This window comes from Eumetopias jubatus, unplaced genomic scaffold (genome assembly GCF_037043125.1).
Source record: "Eumetopias jubatus isolate StellerSeaLion01/CBP00866 unplaced genomic scaffold, mEumJub1_p1.0 scaffold_8, whole genome shotgun sequence".
In the NCBI taxonomy this organism is placed as follows: domain Eukaryota; kingdom Metazoa; phylum Chordata; class Mammalia; order Carnivora; family Otariidae; genus Eumetopias; species Eumetopias jubatus.
The window spans coordinates 111712079-111736587 of NW_028274814.1; positions in this window are offsets into that span (position 1 = coordinate 111712079).

The following is a 24509-nucleotide window of genomic DNA, read 5'->3' on the forward strand; positions in this document are numbered from 1 at the left end:
ACTTTCACCTTCCTGGTTGAGTAATCTCAGCTGGAAGACGTTTCCTTTGGGTCAACTTTTAACCAACCTATCTTTGCACTGCCTATTACCTCTCTATCCTTTTACCTTTGCTGCACCTTCCATTTGAGTTTTAATTCCCTAATTTTCTCAGACACATTTCCTATAGGTTTCCAAATGCAGAAACTGGCACCTGGAAACTCTCCCAATAATGATTTGAATATGATACTGATCTTTCTCATTTTCTCCTTTGAAATCTGTCTGGATTTTTCTGCCACCACTCAGGAGAGCTGTTTCAGTCTTTAAGGGAATCCAATCTTTAAATTTTCCAAAGTAATATTTCAAATGACTTTATCTAAGGGACAAGATCATAGCAAGTTGCTTTTCCTATACAACATTAAAAATTTGCCTCTTGACAGTGACCTAAATCCTGGTCTTACCTGGGGCAACCATTCGTTTGTTCCCTAAGATTTTACCTTTCTTCCCTGGGTCCCAGTCAACACTTCTGACGAGGCAACAGGGGACCTCACCCCCACCCCCTCCCCTTCTAATGACCTCCAAGAGACTGGGTTTGAGATACATCTCCATTTTCTTTTAATATTTTCTATATGCTCCACTCTTAAATTTTTAATGTCCCTTTTAATAAACATTTGCCTATTCTCTAGAGTCTCCACTGTTTTCCTAAAGAAATTTCTCATCTCCTAGTTCAATCAGCCTGTTTTTCTACTTATTGTTGTGTTTTTATTTTTTACTACACTGTGTGTTTCAACCTTCTTCAGTTTCTTGAATTCCTAAGCAGACCAGTCTATGAAAAACAGATTATTCCAGGCATGGGATTCTTTTGTTTTCTTCCTCATTATTGAGTCTGTGATCATTTCATTGAGTTCTCTACTTTAATCCTGCCCCCCCCCCAAACGGCATATCTCTTTATGACTGGTGCCCTGATCCTTCTTTTGGTTAAAAATAATAGCATCTGCCCCAGATTGGGTCTCAATTCAGGTCCAAACTCCAGTAATTTCCAGCCCCAAAGAGAATATGAAAGCACATAGTAAAAAAAATTTGGCTGCAGGTAGGGATGAGGAAGAACCCTAATGTGTAGGGATTACTGATTTCAGAAGCATAAATGCTCCCACCATAGCCAATTTCAAGCTACCAGTGTGCCACCAACTGCCTGGCAAAATTACTGAAAATTTAACAATCAACTCAATTGAGTTATACAAGCACACCCCTGGGTGACCCCTTTGCCTGTGAACACTCCAGATAAATCCAAGATATCAAGTATTAGCTCCTCTGAAGTTCTCTATAGTCTTGGAAGCAAAATGGAATTTGAAACAGTGATCTGGGGATACCTAGCTAGGTCTAGTTCTAAAAGTTTAAAGTAGAATCTCTGCTAGTGTTCCATAATTCATGTGGAGTTCAGTCTGTCTTGTAGTTTAAAATCAGCAAATGCCATTCTGTTCAACAATGGCTTAGAAGATTTAATCTTGCCTCAGCCTGACCTCTGATAATTGGTCCAGGTGTAGGTCCAGGTCAAGCTGGCAATCTGCATTTTTCTGTCCCCATAATTTGATTAAGATGTCACCTTGGCTTGTGCTTTGCTGAAGCTTACAGCCTGCTGAACAGTTGCTTTTACTCAGTGGAGGGCAGGGCTAGATGATGTTTGCTTAAGGCCTCATGGGTGTAGTCCTGCCTTTCTAAAAACAGTCATATGCATATGCATATGCATATGCATATACATATACATATACATATACATATACAAAGCCACGGTAAGCTGAAGAAACCCACTAAGGTAAAAAAAAATCCCCCATGGCCACAGCCTAGCATAGTATCCCCAAAGAATAGATCCATCTGCCTTGGTCATCTAAGAGCCTCTTTATTCATATGCGCTTTGCTCCCAAATTATATTTCTTGCTCGTTTCTCAATGTTGAGATTCAAGGGGCCCAATAAATAGCATACATCTATACTGACCCATTCAAGAAATTAAATAAAGGAGGATGGCAGATGGAGATCAGAATATCATCTTTTTACTGATAAAACCGAACTGAAGAATATGGCTTATATCTGTGGGCAAATGGGCTTCCTAATTGCTAGGTTATATTATGGTATTATGTGATATATACTGTTAAGTTGCTCTCCACAATAGTTGAACCACTTTATACTTCCACTCTCAGAATATAAGTTCCCATTGATCCATATCTTTGCCAAAGGCTGATATTGTAAAAAAACAACAAAACGAAAAAACCAAACGAACAAACCATCTCCCCCACCCCACACTACCACATACATACAAAAGCCAATCTATGGGGTCTAAATGGTATATAAATATATAAATATAAAAATGGTATCTCAAGATGACTTTAATTTGTATTCCCGTTTTCCCCGTGAAGTTGAATTTTGTTTATGTTTACTTGCCATCCACATTTCCTTTCATATGATTTCCCCATGGATATTTTTCCTCATACTTCCATTATTTTGCTTGACTTCCTACTGATTTATAAAGGACTTAAAAAAATATCTGAATACAAATCTAAGGCCAGTTATACATGTTGTAAATCTCTTTTGTATTTTTTAGCTGTCTCCTTGTACTGCATTTTAAGGTGGGATTTAGGGGGAAGGGGAGGCAGTGGGCAGGGCTCTATATTCCTGTTGAATCATTCTCTTTTCCTGTATCTAATCTCTGTTTAGCTCATCAATCAGATTTAAACCACAGCCAGACTGGGGAGAAGAAAGACAAACTTTAAGTCAAATGTACATCATAGCAAACAACTTTATAAACATCCTTCTTTGACTCAAGTTTTTCAACTTTGGCCACCAGCCTCTGAGTCTATTCCTTTTTAAAAATTCTTTCCTCATTTAGCCTCTCCTAGTTGCTTTTAATTCCCCCAAGGAACTCTTCTCCGCCCTGACCTTATATTGTTCATTCTGAAAAGCAAAAGTAAACCCCAATGCCTTAGAAGGCAATTTGATGACCATATATCTTCTATTTTCAAGCAGCATCTCAAAATATTCACTCGGCAAAAGAAGGGTTCTGCTGTAGGGTGATCAACAGCAAGTTGGTCAGGACTTGCCCAGCACTGAGGGAATTACAATGTTAAAAAGGGAAAAGTCCCCAGCAAGTCAGGACAGGTAAGTCACCCTATTTTGTCTCAAGAAAAACTATACATATTTTCTCCATAACAATGCTACTTGTTATCTTTCTAGGATAAAGTTCCCCATATGGAATGACTGAGTCAAAAAGTATTCATTGCTTAAGGATTTTCACAAGTGCTGAAAAAAGTAGCCTTCTAATAGAATTGAACCTATTTTCAATTCCATAGGCAGGAGCAAGGATTTCTAGAGTTTTTCAATGTGTCAGAAGAGAATCTTCAGCATTGGAGAGCCACAATATATTAGAGACCATTCAACTGAACAGATGAAAAAAAATTCTACAACAGTCCCCCACATTTGTAAGACATTTAGCATCCTGACCCAGAAGCAAAACCTCCACACACACATACACACGTCATTGAGACCATTCCACAGATATCTCCAGGGGCTTGAAGACAATACTTGCCTTGAAAAATACCATGTCTATTGTAGTACCATCTCCAAAGCCATTTACTTAACAGTTATTCTGTGCTAGGGATTCTGTACCAGGTACTGTGTTCCCTACTATAGATCTCAAATGAATCAGGAAAAGTCACTTCCCTCAAACCTCATCTATTTGGGGGAGAAAGCATATAAACAATACTTAAAATATCTATAGTCTAAACTTTAGCTTTCCAGAAAAAAAGTATACACTTTTAGGACACTGGGGAAATAAGTAATAATAGATATTTTTCCTTAGTACTTACAGTGGAATATTATGTGTATTTCTATTCCAATTCTAACTCTCAAATTTCTTAATTTCCTAGCAATTATATCCATTGTGAATCCATTTTTCAATAAACTCAAATTCAAAAAAGAAACTGAATTTTAAGATGTAACATATATTTTATAAAAAATCATCTCTATGGTGATGCTGATAATGATCCTAATGGTGGACTACAGACTTTTTATTAAGTAAGTAGCTTTTATAGTGAAGTTATGAAGGCTTGACGTAAACCAGAGAAAGCAGGTCTGAGTACATTTCACCTTTGAAACTGGTCAGAGAATAAGGCTCATGATAAGCATCCCTGTAAGTCTCATGCATTTACATAGAAGTTGAAAAATAGATTTTTTAAAAAAAGAGGTAGCTTCACAAAGGAGTAATAACACAAACAAACTCAGTGGTTAAATTGGAAAAAAAACAAAAGTGCTGTGTGTAAGTGATGCACATCTTTACACTATTTGAGCAGTTGGGTTTTATCTTTTTCTACTACTATCAGTCTTTTCTTTTCACTTAGACTGGATCCTCCTAGAAGGCATGGTTTTCTCAATTGTGCCTGAGCACCTAACACCCAAATCTGTGATCACTGGAGGGGTGGATATCAGTTGAATATTCTAAGTAGGAGTCCTGATATTTTTGTCTCAACTCTTGTAGTTGGCAATAATTCTAAAACATGCTACTCCTTTTCCTGTGAGGAAAAGCAGCCTTTCTGAACACAATTGAACCTTTCTTTGGTGATTATAAGGATTGGTGCCTCAGGGACATCCTCTGGAACAACAGTTATCTTTGCCCAAAACCATAACCGTCAAAGGTGTGGGAGGTTGACCTTCTTAAACTTAATTCTTTATACCAGATGGTTTTCTTATCTTCCAAAAGAGTGGCACAAAAAAAACCCCAAACTTTCTAGAGGCATTAAACCATGGTCAATTAAAACTAAACATTTCATAGGGCAGCAAATTGTAAATGCTTATAATCTGCTCATTCTGGGTTCTTTTTTTCAGCCTACATGTGGGAATTAGAGTCACAAGCATCACCTTTGTTAAAGGATTAGCTTGTCTATTCTAAGCAACCAACTTCTTTCCTAATATGGCCAGTTGCTTTGCAAAAGCATGAACTAGACTCAGCTATGGATGGATTCACACACATCCATCTTTGCTGAAAAAACTAACAGCTCAATGAGCATGTACTTCCATTGCTTTTTCAACATATGAAAGATTCTACTAAATATTTGGCCATCTACCTGGCCCTGGGCCATTAGGTAAACAATTCAATTCAACCAACATTTATCAAATACTAACCTACCGCAGCAAGTACCTACCATTTGCTCTCAGTGTGTTTGAGGGAACTGAGAAATTAGATCAAGAACAAGTTCTACAACCCTAAGTAGCTGTGCACCTTGGGCAGGAGCAAGGAAAGGGAGCTCGTGCCGTTGTTGGAGAGCAGGGACAGCCTCCATTGTGTGTTCTAAGGGATGCCCCAAGATCTCTCCAAAACTGTCTTCTTCCTTAGGATGAACTTCTTACTAATAAAGTCTACTCTCCTGGGACAATCAATAAATATGCATTCATGTACCTATTCAATTTTTTTATTTATCTGTCTTCCTCTAGAGAGATTATAAACTGCTTAATAGCTGCATGAAAGGTGTTTACTAATGTTTGCTTAGTTAATTAATTCAAGATGAGGAAATGGAGAATAAAGGAAATGCTAAAGTTCATAGTTTCTCTTTGTCTCTCCCACTGTGCCTCTTGAACTTTTGACACTTCCTAGCCTGAGAGTCTGTTGTTTGAATGCACATCTTCCCTGGGCCTCCAGAATTGACAGATAAACTATTTCCAAAAACAGGAATAGCCATAGGCACAAACCATAATGTACATAATGTGTGTCTAGGGCAATAACTTGCTTCTTTTCTCCTTCACCATTTAGTCCCCCACCAAAGGTTTCGGAATTCTTTAAAATTATGAACAGTCAACCTAGCTGAGCAAAAACAATTGGCTTAGTAGCTACTATGTGTAAGTGTTATGAATAAGGCTCTGTGGCAAGCATTCTATTTATGTTATCATGAGTCTTAATGAAAATTTAAGATGGAAGGTGTTGCTAATCTTGTCCTACACATGAGAAATATGGAGACTCAGATTAAGGTTGACTCACTCACCCAAGGCCACAGAGCAGGAAAGTGGCAGAGCCAGGCTTTGAATCTAAGACTTCAGACTTCAGAGTTCTTTGCAGCTTTCATTGTTGTAGCCAAGGCTCCTTGCCCAAGCCTCAGTGTCACCTGTACCATGAGGATTTTATGTTGGATAACCTTGAGTTTTCTTTCTGAGTTGACCTTTCAGGGTCTGCGCTCCATGATCTCATTTGTCAGCAATTTAACATGTACTTGGCCCATGAATAGTAAATTGAGATCCAGAGACATGAATTAATTTGCCCAAGACTAGCAGTCTACTCAGTGTAGTGCTAGGACCAGAGCCCAGGTTTCTAATATCCATCTCCAATGTGTTTAACATCAAATATACTTAACCTAGTCTCTGATTTTTCTAGTTTGTTGTCTCTATCTAGCATCAACAAATGCCGTTTCTCCCTCTACTCATTACATTTTGCCCACAGTGACTAAAATTACCAGATCTTTCCCACTTCATGCACATGCTATTCCTTTTGTCTGTCTGGTATACCCTTGCCCTCTATTTTCTTCCCCACACCTCTGAACCTGGATAATACCAATTACCCTCTAGGTTTAAGCTCAGATATCACTTCCTAAAAGTAGCTTTCCTTAATTACTCCCTCCCCTAGTCCACATATAGTGTTGCCAAATAAAACATAGAAACTCAGTCAAAGTCAAATTTCAGAAAATCAACAAATAAGCTTTTAGTGTAAGTATATTCTAGATACTCTATGAGGCATACTTATACTGAAATATTTGTTGTCTATCTGAATTTCAAATGTAACTGGATGTCCTACGTTATTTTCTCAGTATGGCAAGAATACGTATACTTCCAGATGAGGTCTGTCGCTCTTGTTATATAATCTTAAGAGTACAGTTGAAAAAATGGGCAAAGAACTTGAATAGACATGTCTCCAAAGAAGATACAAATGGCCAGCAGATATATGGAACAATGCTTAACACCACTAGTTGTGAAGGAAATGGAAATCAAAACCACAATGAGCTATTATTTCCCACCTATTAGGATGGCTACTATCAAAAAACAAAAGTATTGGTGAGGCTGTAAAGAAAAAAGAACCCTTTTGTACACTGTTGGTAGGAATGTAAGATGTAGCAGCTGCTATGTGAAACAGTATGGAGGTCCCTCAAAAATTAAAAATAGAACGACCATACGATCTAGTAATCCCACTTCTGGATATATGATATGTAGCCAAAGGAACTGAAATCAGGATCTCAAAGAGATGTGTGCACTGTCATGTTCATTGAAGCATTATTCACAATGACTTAGATATGTAAAAAACCTAAATGTCCATGCTGAATAAATAAATAAAATATGGTATGTATATAAAATAAAGTATTTATTTAGTCTTTAAAAGAAATAAAAAGAGGGGCACCTGGGTGCCTCAGTTGGTTAAGCATCAAACTCTTGATTTCAGCTCAAGTTACGATCTCAGTGTTGTGGGATCAAGCCCTGCATCAGGCTCTGCATTGGGTGTGGAGCCTGCTTGAGATTCTCTCTCTGTCCCTCCCCACCCTCTAAAAAAAAAAAAAAGAAAAGAAAAAGAAAAAGAAAACTGCGATTTGTAACAACATGGATAAACCTGGAGGACATTATGCCAAGTGAAATAAGCCAGGCACGGAACAAATATTGGGTAATTCTACTCATATGGGTTATCTAAAATAGTCGAACTTAGAGAAACAGAGAGTAGGATGTTGGTCACCAGGGGTTAGAGAAGGTAAATGGGGAGTTTCTGTTCCACAAGTGTAAAGTTTCAGTTATACAAGATGAATTAGTTCTAGAGATCTGCCGTACAACATTGTGCCTATAGTCAACAAGACTGCGTTGTGTTTTAAAAATGTGTTACAATGGTAGATCTTATATTAAGTGTTCCTACCACAATAATAATAATAAAAGAATACCATCCGCACCTCCTTCATAATACTTAAAATTGTACTTAATAATTTTTTATGATTCTTTGTTTCCAAAGTGCCGGCCACATAATCAGTGTTCAGTAAATACTTGTTGTGTAAAAGAGCAAAGGAAGGAAGGAAGGAAGGAAGGAAGGAAGGAAGGAAGGAAGGAAGGAAGGGAGGGAGGGAGGGAGGGAGGGAGGGAGGGAGGGAGGGGAATGCAAGGGAAGGGAAAGATGGAAAGGAGAAAAAGAAAGCATTATCTCACTTTTCTCTTTGGACAGCTAGAATTCACATTAATATGTGTGTAACATCATGATTGCAATAAATTATTACAACAATCATTCAGAACCTGCTGCTCTAGGACCCAGCCACAGTGCATATATACAATATCCTCATTTCTTACTCACTCACTCTTTCCCTGCCTTCCTTACCTTACCCCAGGGTCTATTTGCATGTGTTGATGTGCTCAGAAATCTCTCAAACAGAAACATTTTGGCACATCAAGATATAGCAAGTTTTTAAAAGCTATCACCATTCAGCTTCATGGGCAGATATGGACAAGTGGGAGCAAGATCAGAAGAGAAGGAAAAAAAGGCAAATGAGGTGGTTACAGCTGATTAACTTACTTGTGGGCAAATGAGAGGCGCCCATATGGGGTACCTGGAAGTAACTGAGAACTCCTTATGAGTGGCGCTAATGTAAGGCAAGCAATCTTGAAATCCTTAAGAGGGGTTCGAAACAATATCACTTGATTTTAAAAAGAAAAATAACCTTTTGTAGCCACACACTAATGAAGAATCCTTCCAGTTGAGCTATTGGCAGAAATAATATTTCTAGCATTTTCTAGGTGTTTCTTCTCACTATGCTCAGCCTTATTCTATTAAAGTTGCTTAATCACTAAGAATAGTTTTCTCTTTACACCTAAAGATTTCCAGAAGGTTGGGTCGTATAATGTGTTCCCTGTATATCCTCTGAAGTTTGCAAAACTTATTAAACCCCACCAAATCCTGCAAATCTATTCACTTCTCTCACACTTTCATATTTTAAACACTTTCCCCTACCCCCTGCTCGAGAATTACTTATCAGCCAAGTTTATTCTATGTGATGCCTAATCCTTTGGCTTCCTGATTTTCCCCCACCCTGCCTCAAGCATAAAGGATTATGGATTTGCCTGGACAAATGCAGTTGCTGTCATTTTCTTACACAACCAAACCAAACCAAGCTGCCTCATGAAACACTGGGCTCTGGCTTCCACTGGGAAAGACAGATTCCAAGGGGTTAGAGCCGAAAGAATAACAGCAGAGGGAGGAGGAGGAAGCTCACCAAAAACAAACTTTAATGTTCAAAGTTACAAGTTGGGCTGGCTGTGCACTTCTGTCCACCTGGAGACCACGCACAGTTGGTTAATTCCTCCATTGTTTCCTTCAGAAGTGAATTGGCTCCATGGCAACCAGGAAAACACAGCCTGGGGAAGATTTTGCAAAGCTAAACCCAAGAGAAGCTGTGCCAAGCAAATACCAGATATTTGCAGAAGCGTTTGATTCTGTCTATGGCAGTTTCCTGTGTACATATTGGAAGAACAACGCCCTCTACACCTCTTCCAAATATCCTCGTTGTGTTCCATTATAGAAGAGCCTTTAGTCCTATGGACCCAAAACTCTCTTCTATAGAACACTGACATCCACAGAAAGATGTGTGTGTGTGTGTGTGTGTGTGTATACACACTTACATATCTTCATATATATATATATATATATATATCTTTATATGTCTTTTTATACCTATCTATATCTATCTTTTTACCTCATTTCAGATATTATTTATTTGTCAGAGAGAGAGAGAGAGCACAAGCAGGGGGAGTAGCAGGCAGAGGGAGAAGCAGGGTCCCTGATGCAGAACTCGATCCCAGGACCCTGGGATCATGACCTGAGCTGAAGGCAGATGCTTAACTGACTGAGCCACCCAGGCGTCCCAGCCTCATTTCAATTTAATTCTACCCACCAGTCATCTCATGAACCTTTTGTGCACACCAAGTGCTGTCCTAGGCCTGATCATAAAAGGATTCAAGTCCTGGTCAGCACCATTAATCAATTCACAGCTGGGCAGAAGAGATAGACAGGACCGTGGAAGAATACCATGCACAGTGATAGGTGCTGTGATCATCACAGCAGAACTGAGGAAGTAATTAGCTCTTTCTAGGGAAGTAAAAAGGGTTTCTCAGAAGAGGAGAGTCTTCAGCAGACAATTCAAGGACAAAAAGCAATTTGCCAGGCAAAGCATCAAGGGAATTCCAGGTGGAGAGAACACCTGGTCAAACACACATTAGTATTAAATATGGTGATTTGGGAATGGTTTTGAAGAGCAATTGAGAAAATGCATGTAAAGCTATTTGCACAGCACCTTGTACTCAGTCATGTGATTTCTTCCTAGAGTGAGTAGGATAGACTCGGGAGAGAGGCAGAGACCAGATTGCACTGGACTTACTATGCATTCTGATCAGCTTGGACTTCACCTCAAAAGCCACAGAGAACCATTGGAAGATTTTCATCGGGGGAGTAATGTGATCAGATTTTTGTAGGAACTTTCATGCTTTATTAGATACAGACAAGGGGAAAGTCTTGAAATTTATATTATAAAAATATATCTAAAATTCATATTTTAATGGCAATATTTAAGATTGCAAAGTGAAAGGGAACAAGAGAAAAAGAATCTTGCAGGACATCCTCCATGAAGACAGCTATTCATGTTGCTACTTAGAAGACTTGCCCTGCATTTAGGATATTCCCAAGCATCTGGAGCTGTGGTCACCACCCACCACAAATTCTCTCCAAGAACCTAAGACCCACCTTTCCCTCAGGTCCATAAGCCTTAGATGAGAGCCCCGCTAGCCTTGTCTCTGCATAAGTACTAATATATTAGTGAGAGAAAATACCAGATAGGTACACTGAAGTTATATACGTATGGACTAGCATAAATTTCTCATCAACTCAACTACTCTTCTTTTCAAGGCCATGTGTGTTTGCGTCTTTATGTGCATCCGCATGAACATGGAACGGGCTAGCATAAGAGGAAACTCAAGAAGGTTTATCAGAATGTTCTTCAGGACATTATATACACAAATGAATACAAATAATTTCAGTTAATTTCAGCCAAACAGATAGTTATTTTGTAAGAGAAAGAATTTATTTACTCAATAGCTAGACAGTAGGTTGGCTGCATTTGTTTATTAAAACGAACAAACATGCCCACAATAATTAATCTGCAGATACGCCCATAATAATTGGGAGCCACTGCACCACTTAAATGGGACTTAATTTTTTTTTTGGTCATGCATCAATACATGCCTTCAAACCTCATTAACCGTGTGATTCCCAGATTTGAAAGTCTGGCACTTGAAATAATATTTTAGAATATTTGTTTGTCATAATAGCGTCCTCCTTGATGAATGGTCTCATTTTAATGATATTGGCATGTTGGCTGGGGCTGAACTGGGGCTTGGCTTGCCAACCCCTGCCACCAGTGAAACATCTCTCACATGGTAACCTTCATTCGCAAGGGTTTAGCGTTCACAAAGCTGACTTTTGATGGAAATGGTTGCGTTTTCACACAGCTCCAAGGTTTACCCTTTAGACCTCAGCTTATATTTTATTTCCTCAGAGAGGTCTTTCCTGACCACACCATCTGAAATAGGCACCCATCACCCCAGTCCATCCTTATCACCCCACGCTATGTCTTGCCCAAACAACACTAACAGCTTGTTCATGTATGGGTGTGTGTAAATTTCCTGAGGCTGGCACCTCCTCCATCTCAATTCAACTCTGTATGCACAATGCATAGTTGTTGATCAATAAATATTTCCTAAATGAATGAATGAAAGGTGGAGTAAGGGAATGAGTAAGCTGATAAAGAGGTCAGAATTGATGTTACCAGGAAATAAAAGGTAGATAAATATTCCCTTTCGGGAAAGGGATCAATCACTTCAGAATAAGTAACTTACCAGGGGCAAATATCAGGTCTCAATGGGCATTTGTAGAATGACATCTCATTTGGACTTTTTGAAGGAGTTCCCTCAATAAATTTTACTTTGACATTTAACAAATGTCCATATACTGGTCATTACACATGTTTTGTGCAACGAAGTGCCAGGTTGGATCTCCCAAGATGTAATCTTCATAATGCAAATGAATCTTGTGGGGGGCACTTTTCTAAAGAAAAGAGAGGTCCTCTTACTTGCAAATGACAGAGATTACACAGATTGCTTAGCCCCCATAAATCAATCCTTTTCATACTTAGTTCTTGAAACTAGCAAAGAGTAAATCTTAACTTGAGAGGACTAATAAAATAATAAAACAGCCCTGATCTCTTTAAAATGTGTCCCAATTTCTGACCCAGAGAAATTAGTCTCTTAAGAGGCTGACATTTTGGGCACCTGGGTGGCTTAGTTGGTTAAGCGTCTGCCTTTGGCTCAGGTCCTGATCTAAGGGTCCTGGGATCGAGTCCCATACTGGGATCCCTGCTCAGCGGGGAGTCAGCTTCTCCCTCTGCCTCTGCCTCCTCTTGTGCTTTCTCTCTCTCTCTCAAATAAATAAACAAAATCTTAAAAAAAAAAAAAGGAAGCTGACATTTTATGAGTGATTGCTTTAGCATTAATAACCACAATTGAGAATCAGGGAGCTGCACAAAGGGAAAAGAAAAGATATGGCAAACCTTGCCCTGGGGAAAGTAATTTATTGCAAGGACACCTCTAGAAGATTATGCCCAAAATATGGTTTGTGGATATTCCAAATATGAAATGGTAGATAGCTGAAGGTAGTGCAGATCAATCAAAAGTAAAGCCATGGGAGTTGGACTTCATTTCCATTTTGAAGAGGGCTAATCGTTCTCTCTCTCCTGATGTTGTACTTTCAGCCATTGAACTTGACCCTATCTCTTTGGGTTAGGCCTAATGACTGGATCCTTGGACAACAAGAAGTTCTTGAGGCTATCACACCAGAAGGTCGGATCTCTTCTTCAAAGGAATTTCAGCAAGGCCTTTAGCCACTTCTCAGGAATAATTGTGGGCAAAATTAAGACATGTGGAATAGGGATGCATATTTGGGCTTGTTTCTATTGAATAAACTCACCCCCCCAAAACATTAAGTAATGAATTATGTACCAAAACATGGGGAGATTTCTAGTAGGGAGCCTCAACAGTTTGAACTCGGCCTTCTTCTAGCCAGTATTTTTAATGAATATTCAAACTAAGAAACAGAAGGTATGTGTAGCAATTTTTTCAGATATAGGAAAATAAGAAGGATTTCTTTGGTGATAATCTGAATTTAAAAGCTGAGAAAGGGTCAAAACTAAAAATCCAATGCTTTAGCTCAAGGGAAAAGTTTAACTGCAGGGTTAAAGAAGGTAAGAGACCTCACGGCAATTATGGTTGTAGAAATGATTTTTTTCTTCAAAGTTAGTGTAATGTCTTATTACCATTCTTCATTATAAGAATGCAAAAGATACCCCAAATAATCAGATCTTTACACTGCAATAAAAACACAATGTATGGTCCCGTTTCTAATTAAGTAGTCATTTTCTTTAAAAAATCTTTTATTTATATAACATTCCATGAATCTAGAAAGAACAGGTTTGTGTTGAGCCACAGAAGTTCCTTCTAGAGTTATGTCAGACACTACTGTACTTTAAAATAATTTTAAAAATGAATTTGCTCAGCATTTTGAGGGCTCTCTGTTCAATTTCAAGCAATCTGATGAGACACATACAAATGGAACAGATTTGAACATGATTGCATTCTTGGGGAGGGGGAAGTTCATTGAGGGAAGGGTTCATCTCTTCTTCTGTCTCTAATAGATGGAAGTTCAGAAGACTAAATCCAATCTTCACATTCATAAAAGTTTTCTTTGGGCTCAGGAAAGCAAAGGAACCACTACAAATGTCCTCGTCCATGGTGGTGAAGGGAACATCATGTTTCCCCCTTAACTCTTTCTTAAATTGGATTTATTAATTTGAATGGAGCCAAGTTTCAGTGACTTTTAACATACTGAAAATTTGGATTCTGTTTATTTCTGAGGAAACAAGAAGGATCCTTTTCCAGACAAGAAGGGAAACTGGTGAGTTGTTTCCTTCTCCCAAAGATAAAAGAGAAAGCACATTGGTGAAGTCAAAATGACTCTGATAAAATCTCAGCTTCTCTACCTGTAGACCTCAGTCGTGCTAGTTAATCTCTCTAAGCCGCAGTCTCCTCATCTGTAAATTAAGGGTAGTATTACCTACTGGACTAGGTGGTATCTTGGCTAAAGAAGATGGAGAATATAGTGACTGGCATAAACTAAACGTGTGATACATTGTGGCTAGTGTTCAAGGCAGAACATAGGTGTTCACGCATATGCCAAGGCTGCATCCTGGGGGCAGCCAAAGCCACTTGTCTCTTGCCCTGCCCTTCTAGAAAATACATCACATTTCATTTAATTATTGTATGTTCTTTATAGCCTCTTGTTTATACTTCCTTCTTTCTAAACTAATGGTTTAGCTTTCTCATTTGCACTTGTAAAGGCACTGATCTTTAAGACACAAATACACATGGACAACCACACACACACAAACACAGAGATATAGTTTTATGAAACTCTGAAGTTAATTCTATTTGGAAATAAGTATGTTTACCAAGTCAGTTCAGTCACAGATAAGCATTTCCCTTAATCACTTACAACTATAACTTTCTCAAACTGGGAGCCAGACCATATTTGCTAAGCTGTGACAATACGATTCTTTTAGGCACACAGATAATCTAATACAGCAAGAATTCACAGGAGTATTTAAAAGTTCAAAACATCTGGAATGCAATTTTGCATTTACTTTACATGAGCATTACATTTCTGAAAGCAGGGATCTGCAAGTTTGATATGTAAAAGACAAAAAATATTTGCACCTTTTAAAAGTTTCTATCAAACCTCTCAGAAGAACTGGTGAGATAGCTTTCAGAGGCAGGCAGAAAAGATAGTTATCCTTCCCGGCGGGAAACACTAAATTCTCATTCACTGCAGAAAGACACAGAGGAGGAAATGTACCCTCACACTACCTAGCTCATACCCTGAGGAACTGCATAGATCAACACTCCATTCGACTCCCCTCTCTTACTCAAGGACTGTGTTGTGGTGAAAGCACACACAGTTCTTCCAAAATCCCAAGTGAATAGAATCAGCTCTCCTGATAGGAGCAAAGAAGATCGACATTTATTAAGCACTTGACATTTGTTGGCACTGTGCAAAGTACTGCTTTCTAATTGAAGACAAATCTGTAAGGTGAGTTATGTTGTCCTAACACTAAAAATAAGTTCCCTGAGGTATATTGAGGTCAGCTGATTTGCCCACGCCATGCAGCTAGTGAGTGGCGAACCAGTGTTTCTCAAGGTGTAGTCCCTGGGACCCTCACACTAGATCACAGAGAGCATCTTAAAACAATAGATTCCTCCCACACCCAAACCTGCTGAATCAGAATGAAGGCCAGCAGTGGAGCAGAAAAACAAGGATTTCAGCTAATTCTGATCCTTTTTAATTAATCACTATGGTGGACAAGGTCTCTGAAAAACAAACATAAGAAAAATGTCCATCCTTAGATCCATTAGTGATTTTCTTTTCTTCTGTTGAACTAATTTGTTTTACTCTGCATTAAACAACAGCTTTAGCTCCATTTGTCAGATGCTCTCATACACGTCTTCATCTTAAAATCAAGGCTAATACAATACCATTCTTAGGTATTTACCCAAAATAATTAAAAGTGGTACTTAAACAAGTACATGGACATTCATGTTCACAGCAGCATGGTTCACAATTGCCAAAAGGTGGAAACAGCCCAAATGCCCATCAACAGATAAATGGATAAACAAATAGTGGTATATATGTGAAAGGAATAGGGTACCGAAGCACACTATAATGTGGATGAACCTCCAAAACACTATGCTACACAGAAGAAGCCAAACACAAAATGTCACATGCTCTATGATTCCATGTATCTGAAATAACCAAAATAGACAAATCCATAGAGACAGAATTCAGGTTGGTAGTTTCCAAGGGTTGTAAGGGAAGGGGTGATAGGGAAAAACTGCTTAATGAGTAATGGGTTTTGCTTATGAGTGATGTAAATGTTTTGGGACTAGATAGAGGGGTGGTTGCTCAACATAGTGAATGTACAAAAGGCCACTGAATTATTCGCTTTAAAATGGTTTATTTTATGTTATGTGAATTTCACCTCAAATTATTTTTTAAAAATCAGGGATAATACTATTAGCTCCTAATTTCCTCTCATATTGGTCCAACTTTGCTGCTAAGAGCATTGTCTTTTCTGGAGAAAGCAATAGTGATGATAAACTTTATAATATTCCTGTATTAAGTGCCTAGAATTCAATGGCCAACAGATGGCGCTCCAGTTTCAGTTGTCACCGGAGTTCTCCGCAAATCTCACACCAAGGCCTCAGTTTTCATTGATGACAAGAAAATAAATGCATGGTCTCCAACTCTTATGTAGCTAGAAAAACTGACTAATGTTTCTTAATTTCCCTTAGAGATTACTTTCAACCTAATCATAAAGTGAATATACCAAAAAAAAAAAAAAAAGAATACAAAGCATCAACTTTGAGTACAGAAGTCATACATGAAAATTTTAATGGTGATCAACAGGAATAATGGGTAGAAAAGCAGCAGTTTTCTAAGCAGATCTAAATTCTAACTCAAATCCCGCCATTTGCCAACCATGTGCCCTTGCTTAACCACATTGCTTAGTCTCTTAGAATCTCAGTTCTCTCCTGAAGAATATTGATAACGCATACTTCCAAAGTTAGTTGTAACAATTAGGAATAATGTGTTTGTCAAGTGCTTTGCAAAATGTTTAGTATATAGTAGGTACTCAATAAGATTTAGCTATTCTAATTAGTGACAGATTTTATATATATATATATATATATATATATATTGTTAATTGTCAGAGTCCATTGAAAATCCTAAATATGCTTTCTCTAAATCAAACATGGAAGTGATGTTATATTGATACAGCAGAAAGTCCTTAATATATTTTTAGGTGGAGAGAGAACACATTGCCATATGATATTAGAGTGTAGTCCCAATTTTGTTTAAAAACTGTATATATCTGGTAAGACATACATCAACATATTAATGTTGGTTATCTCTGAGTCATAAAACTTAGTTATTTTCAATTCTCTTAATAACTTTTTATACATTTTTTAATATTTTCTATAGTGAATATGTATTAATTTCTAGTCACAAAAAAAACCTTTTCCGTGTACTACTATGAAGCTAGGAACATATCAGATATGGATACTGCAAGGCTTCCTCTGTGAACCAGCTGAGTCCACAGAGGAACCTCAAAGCTTAGATATAGTGCCCTGGGACCGCCTTCCTACTTCGAATTCTCCATAGGGAAAAAAAGAAATGGAAAAGAAACAAACCCAGCTGTGTTTCTCTTTGCAGTTTTTCATCCAGCATACATAAACAGTATCTGTGAGGTGTCCAAACAACTGATTGGAAAGTAGAAAATCTGGTTGGCCTCATAATTTGGAATCAGGTCAAACACCCTCTTAAAAGTAAACAGACCTACCGATGTCAAAAATTCTTACTAACCTTAACTCATAAGATAAAGTTTTTGTATTCATAATAATTTGGGAATATTCATCAAAAATTTTAAGTACACATACTTTTGACCCAACATACCCCTTTTCTAGGACTGTCCTATAGAAAGACATATACATGCACCAAGATTCATGGTCAAGGATTATGCAGGGCGGCATTGCTTATAAGAACAAAAATTTCCACTAATGGAATGATTTTTACATTATGAGGCATTCATACTACAGAAGTCTATGCAGCTATTAAATAGAATGCTATAGATTTCTAAATATGGTCAGGAATGATCTCCCTCACACCTTAAGTGGAAGGAGAAAGAGTAAGAGAGCTATAACAAAAATAAGAAACCATTTATGTTAAAAAAAACCCTCTACGTATGTGCATAATATTTATGTATGCATATTTAAACATGTAAATACATAGAAATATTGCAAAAGATCTAGAAAGGTAAATACCTGATTATTAACAATGATTATGTCTAAGGAAGGTGGTCTTTTTAACTTTATATTTTCTAAATAGTTTTAATTCCTGTCTCTCTCTCTCTGTCTCTCTCTCTCTCTCTCTGTCTCTCTCTCTCACAAACACACACACACACACCATACATACACACACTAATACATGTGTCTACTATGTGCTGGGTTCTGATGTAAATGCCAAAGATATACTAGCAATGTACAGCAGAAATAGCCCATTCTTACGAGAGCTCTTAATGTAGAGGTTCATCCCTGGGGCTTTTCACAGACTACTGGCTCGATGGTCCAGTTAGACAATGAATAATTGTTTCTGTAGGTTGATCAGACATCTTGTGCTCAGGGACCTCTCTCCCACTTCTCAGTAAGGGAAAAAAGACAAAGAAAAAACAAGCCCAGATTGAAATATAAGAAATACACCTTTGAAATGTTTGGAAGAAAATATAAAAGATTATATTCTTGAGATTTTCTTTAAAAAAAATACCCAAAAAGCATGAATCATAAAGGAATGTGTTAATTAATTTGACCATATTAAAATTTAAAATATATTAAAAGCATTAAGGGAAAAAAAGGAAATGTCATAAACTAGAAGAAGGTATTTTCAACACACAGAATCAATAAGGGAATAGAAGCCAGAATGTGTTTTTAGACACTTGTAAGAAATAGAAAAAAGACCATGAGGAAGAAAATGGGGAAAAGTCATAAAGAGGTTTTTTATGGATGGGAATTACAAATCCTGAATACACATAAGAAAAGACATTCAACTTTATTAGTAACCACAGAAATGAAAATTAAGACCACAGTGAGATGCATTTTATAACCACGAAGTATACAAAAATACAGGTCTGATACTGACAAATATTGGTAAGGATTTGAATCAGTGGATATTCATATACTTCTGGTAAAAGTGTTAACTGATTTCATCACTTTGGAAACAGGTTTGACACCTTCATATTAAGTTAAATATTCTATACTCCCAAACCATGCACTTCCTCTTTTAGATATCCACCCTAGAAAAATTCTTATACATGTATACGAGAAGGGAATAAGAATGTTTAAGACATTATTATTCACATATGCAAAAACATGGGAAAAAAAACCCTCAAATTTCCAATGGCAAGAGTGACTAACCGAATTACAGAAGTCGCAGGATGGAATATTATGCAGACTAAAAATGAATGAACTGTAGCTCCTTGGAAGCATATGAATACGTTGTAGAAATGTAATGTGAAATGAAATAAGCAAGTCATAGAAGATTACCTATAACTCATAATGTTCAAACTCAAGAAATATCAAACCATATATTGCTAGGGAAACTTAAAATTAAAAAATTAGACTACTTTTTAAAAATGGAATGGAATGATTTCAGGAAAGTAGTAACCTCTAAGGAGGAGGCATGGAGAATACCTCTGCTATATTCAGTCTGCTACAAGCATTAATCAAATTCTAGTTATTAAGATCAGTGGCAAATTCATAGGTATCCGTTTTATTACTATGCTGTTATCTTATATAAATGTTACTGTGATTTTTATGTTTCAGTTGTTACATCTTTAAAAAAATTTAAACAGGGAGCCTGGGTGGCTCAGTTGGTTAAGCGTCTGCCTTCGGCTCAGGTGGTCCTGGGATCAAGTCCCACATTGGGCTCCCTGCTCAGTGGGGAGTCTACTTCTTCCTCTCCCTCTGCCCATCCCCCTGTTCATGCTCTCTCCCTCTCACTCTCTCTCTCTCAGATAAATAAATAAAATCTTTTTTAAAAATTAAAAAAATATTTAAAAAAATTTTAAACAGCTCTACCAAAAGAGAAAAATAAAATCTGGGGTGCCTGGGTGGTGTAGTCTGTTAAGTGTTGGCCTCTTGGTGGAGCCCAGCATTGGGTTCTACACTCAGCACAGACTCTGCTTAAGTTTCGACTTCCTTCTTCCTCTGCCCCTTCCCTCTTGTGTACAGGCACATGCTGTCTCTCTCAAATAAATAAATAAATCTTCAAAAAAAAAAGAGAGAGAGAGAGAGAGAAAGAAAATCTAAAGATTAATTAGAGTATGTATTCAGGCATGTTTCACAGTTTGCTTTTCACCTGTATTCAATGTTCTTCCCTTCTGTACTTTATTTATTTATTTATTTATTTATTTATTTATTTATCTGACAGAGAGGGCACAACTAGGGAGAGTGGCAGGCAGAGGGAGAGGGAAGCAGACTTCCTGCTGAGCAGGGAGCCCCATGAGGGGCTCCATCCCAGAACCCTGGGATCATGACCTGAGCCGAAGGCAGATGCTTAATGACTGAGCCACCCAGGCGCCCAGTACTGTCTTAAGTATACACACTTTAGACCTCATGTGCTTCAGATTCTTTTTTGTAGAACAGCATTTTGTCAAAGAAGGATAGGAGTAGAATAGGAAAAGGAGAAAAAAATCAAAGAACACTTTCAGGTACAATAGGACCCCAAAGAGACAACTTTTAATGTTACTAGATGGTAAATTAATTTTACTTTGTCTCATTGGAAAACAATCATAGGTCTGGTTGTTCAATCTAGCCTGCCATTATGAGGTTAAGCTATAAGGTCCTGTCAGTTCTAAAATTTTAACGTGAAATAGGAGATCTCTGCTAGCCTTCAGAAGATTATGGTAGATTTGTACATTATGATGAAGTTTGTGTCTGAATTTTCTACTCCCTGTGATTAATGAAACTCACTTAAAATAAATATTCAAACAAAATGTGTTTATCTTTGGATAATATAAGGTTTAAATTCTAATTTTATTTTTGGTGCTTAGCAGATTCACTTTTCATATTTGACACCTTAGACTCTTACAATTTATGCAAAGACCTCTGTAAATTTGGATCAAAAGCAATTTAGCTAACTTTGTATTTGGTATAATATCCTTCTCAGCCAGCCATATTTGATTTATTTCTTACATCACTTTTTCCCTGGGTGTCAGACCCCTTCAACAGATGCTAAAGAATAACAGTTTGGGAGAAAGAACACAGGATTTAGAGTATTAGTACATGGGTTCAAGTCTGATTTACTTAGGAACTAGGTCAAGTTACATAACTTTTCTGAGCTTCAATTTACTCAGTTGGAAAATGGAGAAAATGATTGTATTTAGTCAAGCTGTTTTGTCCGCAATTCACAAGTTCAAACTCAATTCAAGATAGCTCAAAGGACAAATTCAGGCACTTCATATTCTGAAAGTTCAAGAGTCAACACAATTGGATCAAGAATGTCATATGCCCCTTTCCCCATCTCTCTTTCTACCTCTCTCCAAAGACTCACTTTCTTATGCAAACAAACTTTCATCATTTGGCAGGAAAAACTATTTCCCATTGACCCATAGCCACATTTTTCTGATTTAGCAAGCACAGAAGGGAAAAAAGCGGGGGCGGGGAGGGAAGGAGGCAATTCTATCACCCAACACCAGATTTGTCTTTCTCAGCACATATGCTGACTCCTAGGCCAATCACTGCTCCTGGAAGAACAGGCTGTTATCACCGGTCCACCTGGGATCACGTGTTCACCCCTGAGAACAAGGGAGCAGATCTAGTGATTGGCAGACTCATCAAGACCGCTTGCGTTGGATAATAGCAGATTTCCTTGGCACACAAGGGGTGGTGTTTAGACAAAAATAACTCTCCACTGCCATAATAATTCCTCTAGGTAGGATCTTATGAAAACTGAAAACTGGGGACAGAGGGCTTTGTATCTTGTAAAATACATTAAATCTTGGGTTAAAATGATTTTTTTGTAAAAAAAAAAAAATCACCATGAAGAAGTTGAGAGTACCATAAGATTGGATTAGAATGAGGCATCTGTTCGAAACAAGTCATTTCTTGTGTAAAATTGGGAAAATTGTTCTCTGTTCTTTACAAAGCAAATTATCTACAAAATGAGGGAAATAAATATTAGTTTTATGTTTAATATAGATTTTTTGAGAAATGAAAGCCACAATAAAATCTCCAGTGTCTTTATGTGCCCACAATAAATGTCTCATTTTCTATCAAGAACTAAATGTGCTCAGGGGTGTGAACATGTCACAGTCGCTTAGCTTAATAGGTGTGAAGTAAATGCACTCTTTTCTGGAGGGAAAAATCTTTTCTAAAAATCATTGCAACGTTTACAAAACTAAGCACATTTTTATAAAATTGGACAGTTGGAAGTGACCTGAAAAGTTCATCAAATCTCTGCCATGCTTTAGAATGACAATCAAAACACCCTAGGGAAATGACTATCTTGAGATAGATTTTTAAAAAGTCTTCCAGGGAGAGTCTCTCCGGGGAAACTATTTTTCTCACATAAGTCAACATCTACCTTCACCTCTTTTCTTTCAGGCTGCCAGGAAATAATTGGATTACACTCCAGCTCTCCCATGTTATTGCCAAGAGAAATGTGCCTCACAATTGTATCCGGCTCCAGAGGAGAAACAAGCAAGGTGTTTTTAACTTTTGAAGCTCTAACTGTATGAAGGAAGTTTGTGAAGCTCTACCTTTCCTAATTTTACTTTTGGAATATTGATGCTTATACTCCGAATATTGACTATTAGATCCAGTTTGAAAACCTCTGTAAGCAGAGGCAGCAGGCTCTCTAATACATGCTCTGCATGTTGGAAAGCGCTAGAAAAAGAAATGACATTATAAGGAGAAGAATGAATAAGTAGACAAGCTTCCATCATTTTGTTTTAGAGAGAATTTTCTGAATTTATTAAGAACAGCTCCATTCTTTCTGAAAAGGTTATCAGTTCACATCCAAATGATGAACTATCAGGCAGTTATTAAGGCGTGCTTGTACAGAATTTTAATGAGATCAGACTGTATAAAGGTTTTGAATCCTGACCTTTTCTATCTGCATTACATCATAAGCATTTTTCCACGCAGTTACAATTCTTCACATATATGTTGGCAAACACGTGGTAAGTATGAGCATGCATGTACATAGTCTGTTTATAAATGCTTTCCAATGGCCCTCACTTATTTTTTCAACAAATATGTTTCAAATGCTTCTGCTCGAACTTACTAATTAACAGGGGAGAAAAAGGGACATCAGGGAAAAGACAAATAGCCATGATAGGCAGATTGGGATGCAGGAGTAGGCCAGCTCATAGATACCTCAGCTGTTTAGAAGAGGAAGTAATTAAATAAGGAATAAGGATATTTGACATGAATTTCTGTGGGAGAGGAAGTTTAAATTCATCAAAAAGGGGTGGGACTCAGACAAGAAGAAAATGAAAAGAAATTTTCATGCAGGGGAAGGGAGTAAGTTAAGATTTGAAATCAGAAATCTGCACATTGTGTTCAGAAAATAAGAGAAGTGTAAGGAGAAAAGTTTGGATTCCCAGGTAGCAGTGGATTTTGCTTTAATTTTCATTTCATTTTGTTTGTGCTTCATAAATATGAAAGATTTCAAACTTACTAAAAAAAGTATGGAATGTTATGTAATAGGCATCTATGGGTCCACTGCCGATTTTAAGCAGATATTAAAGTTTGACATAGGTGCTTGCTTCTTGGGCATTTTTTAATGGCATGAGTTTGAGTTTGGCTGGTGTAGTCTTAGCCTGGGCATCTCAAGCTGGAGTCATTCAGCAAGTTGAAGGGGATCAACATGTGGTATTTCTTTAACTCTAAATTCTATTTAGAGATTGGGGAGGTAGGGAAAAGAGAAGCATAGTAATTTTCCCAGTAAATAATTTTAAACATTTTAACATTCTTTAATACTGATATGTCCTGGAGGTAAATAAAAGACTGATGTGAATGTTTAATTAAAATTAAGAAATCAAAGAAAAATTTCACCTGCTACATGCACCCAAAGGCCACGTCCTCAGAACCCATGCCAAGGGTGAGATCCTACTCCCACAGGAAGACCCATTTCCCCATCTTTGGCTGTTAGGAATGTTTCTCTGATGAAGGTGTCAGATGTTCTCTTCTAGATTATGGGGATCCACTGAAGTTTTACCTAAAATGGGGCTTGACATTCTAAATAGTGAAATTATACTGTTTGCAACTTGGATGGACTATCGTCGATTAGTTCATTAAGTAAAAATGAACAGAAACCATGGGACCTTCTGGAGTTTTCATCCATAAGCAAGGAAAGATTGCTTCCATTTAATAAAGTATAAAAGAATGGTGGAAGATAAAAAGAATATTGCATTTTGAGTTTCTCACGAGTCATATGTATTCAGTTTACTAGTTACGTGAAATTTCAAGAGAACAGTCATGGCCCCTGGTCTTCTCCCTCCCATAGGTGGGCCCAGTCCTCCAGGGTGATGTGAAGGACACAGAGGGCAATCTAAGCAAGAGACTATCCATATGGCACTGAATTAGCTTGCTCATGGCATCAGATAGATGAGCCTGAGTTTCTGACTTCTCCCTTTCCAGAATATCCTTCCAGACCCTGATGTCAACCATGCAAAATAGATTATACAATGAGAAAATAAAGTCACACAATTTATTAATGATGGTGTCCTCACCAGAATCAGTGGGAGAAGAACCCCAGAAGTTATCC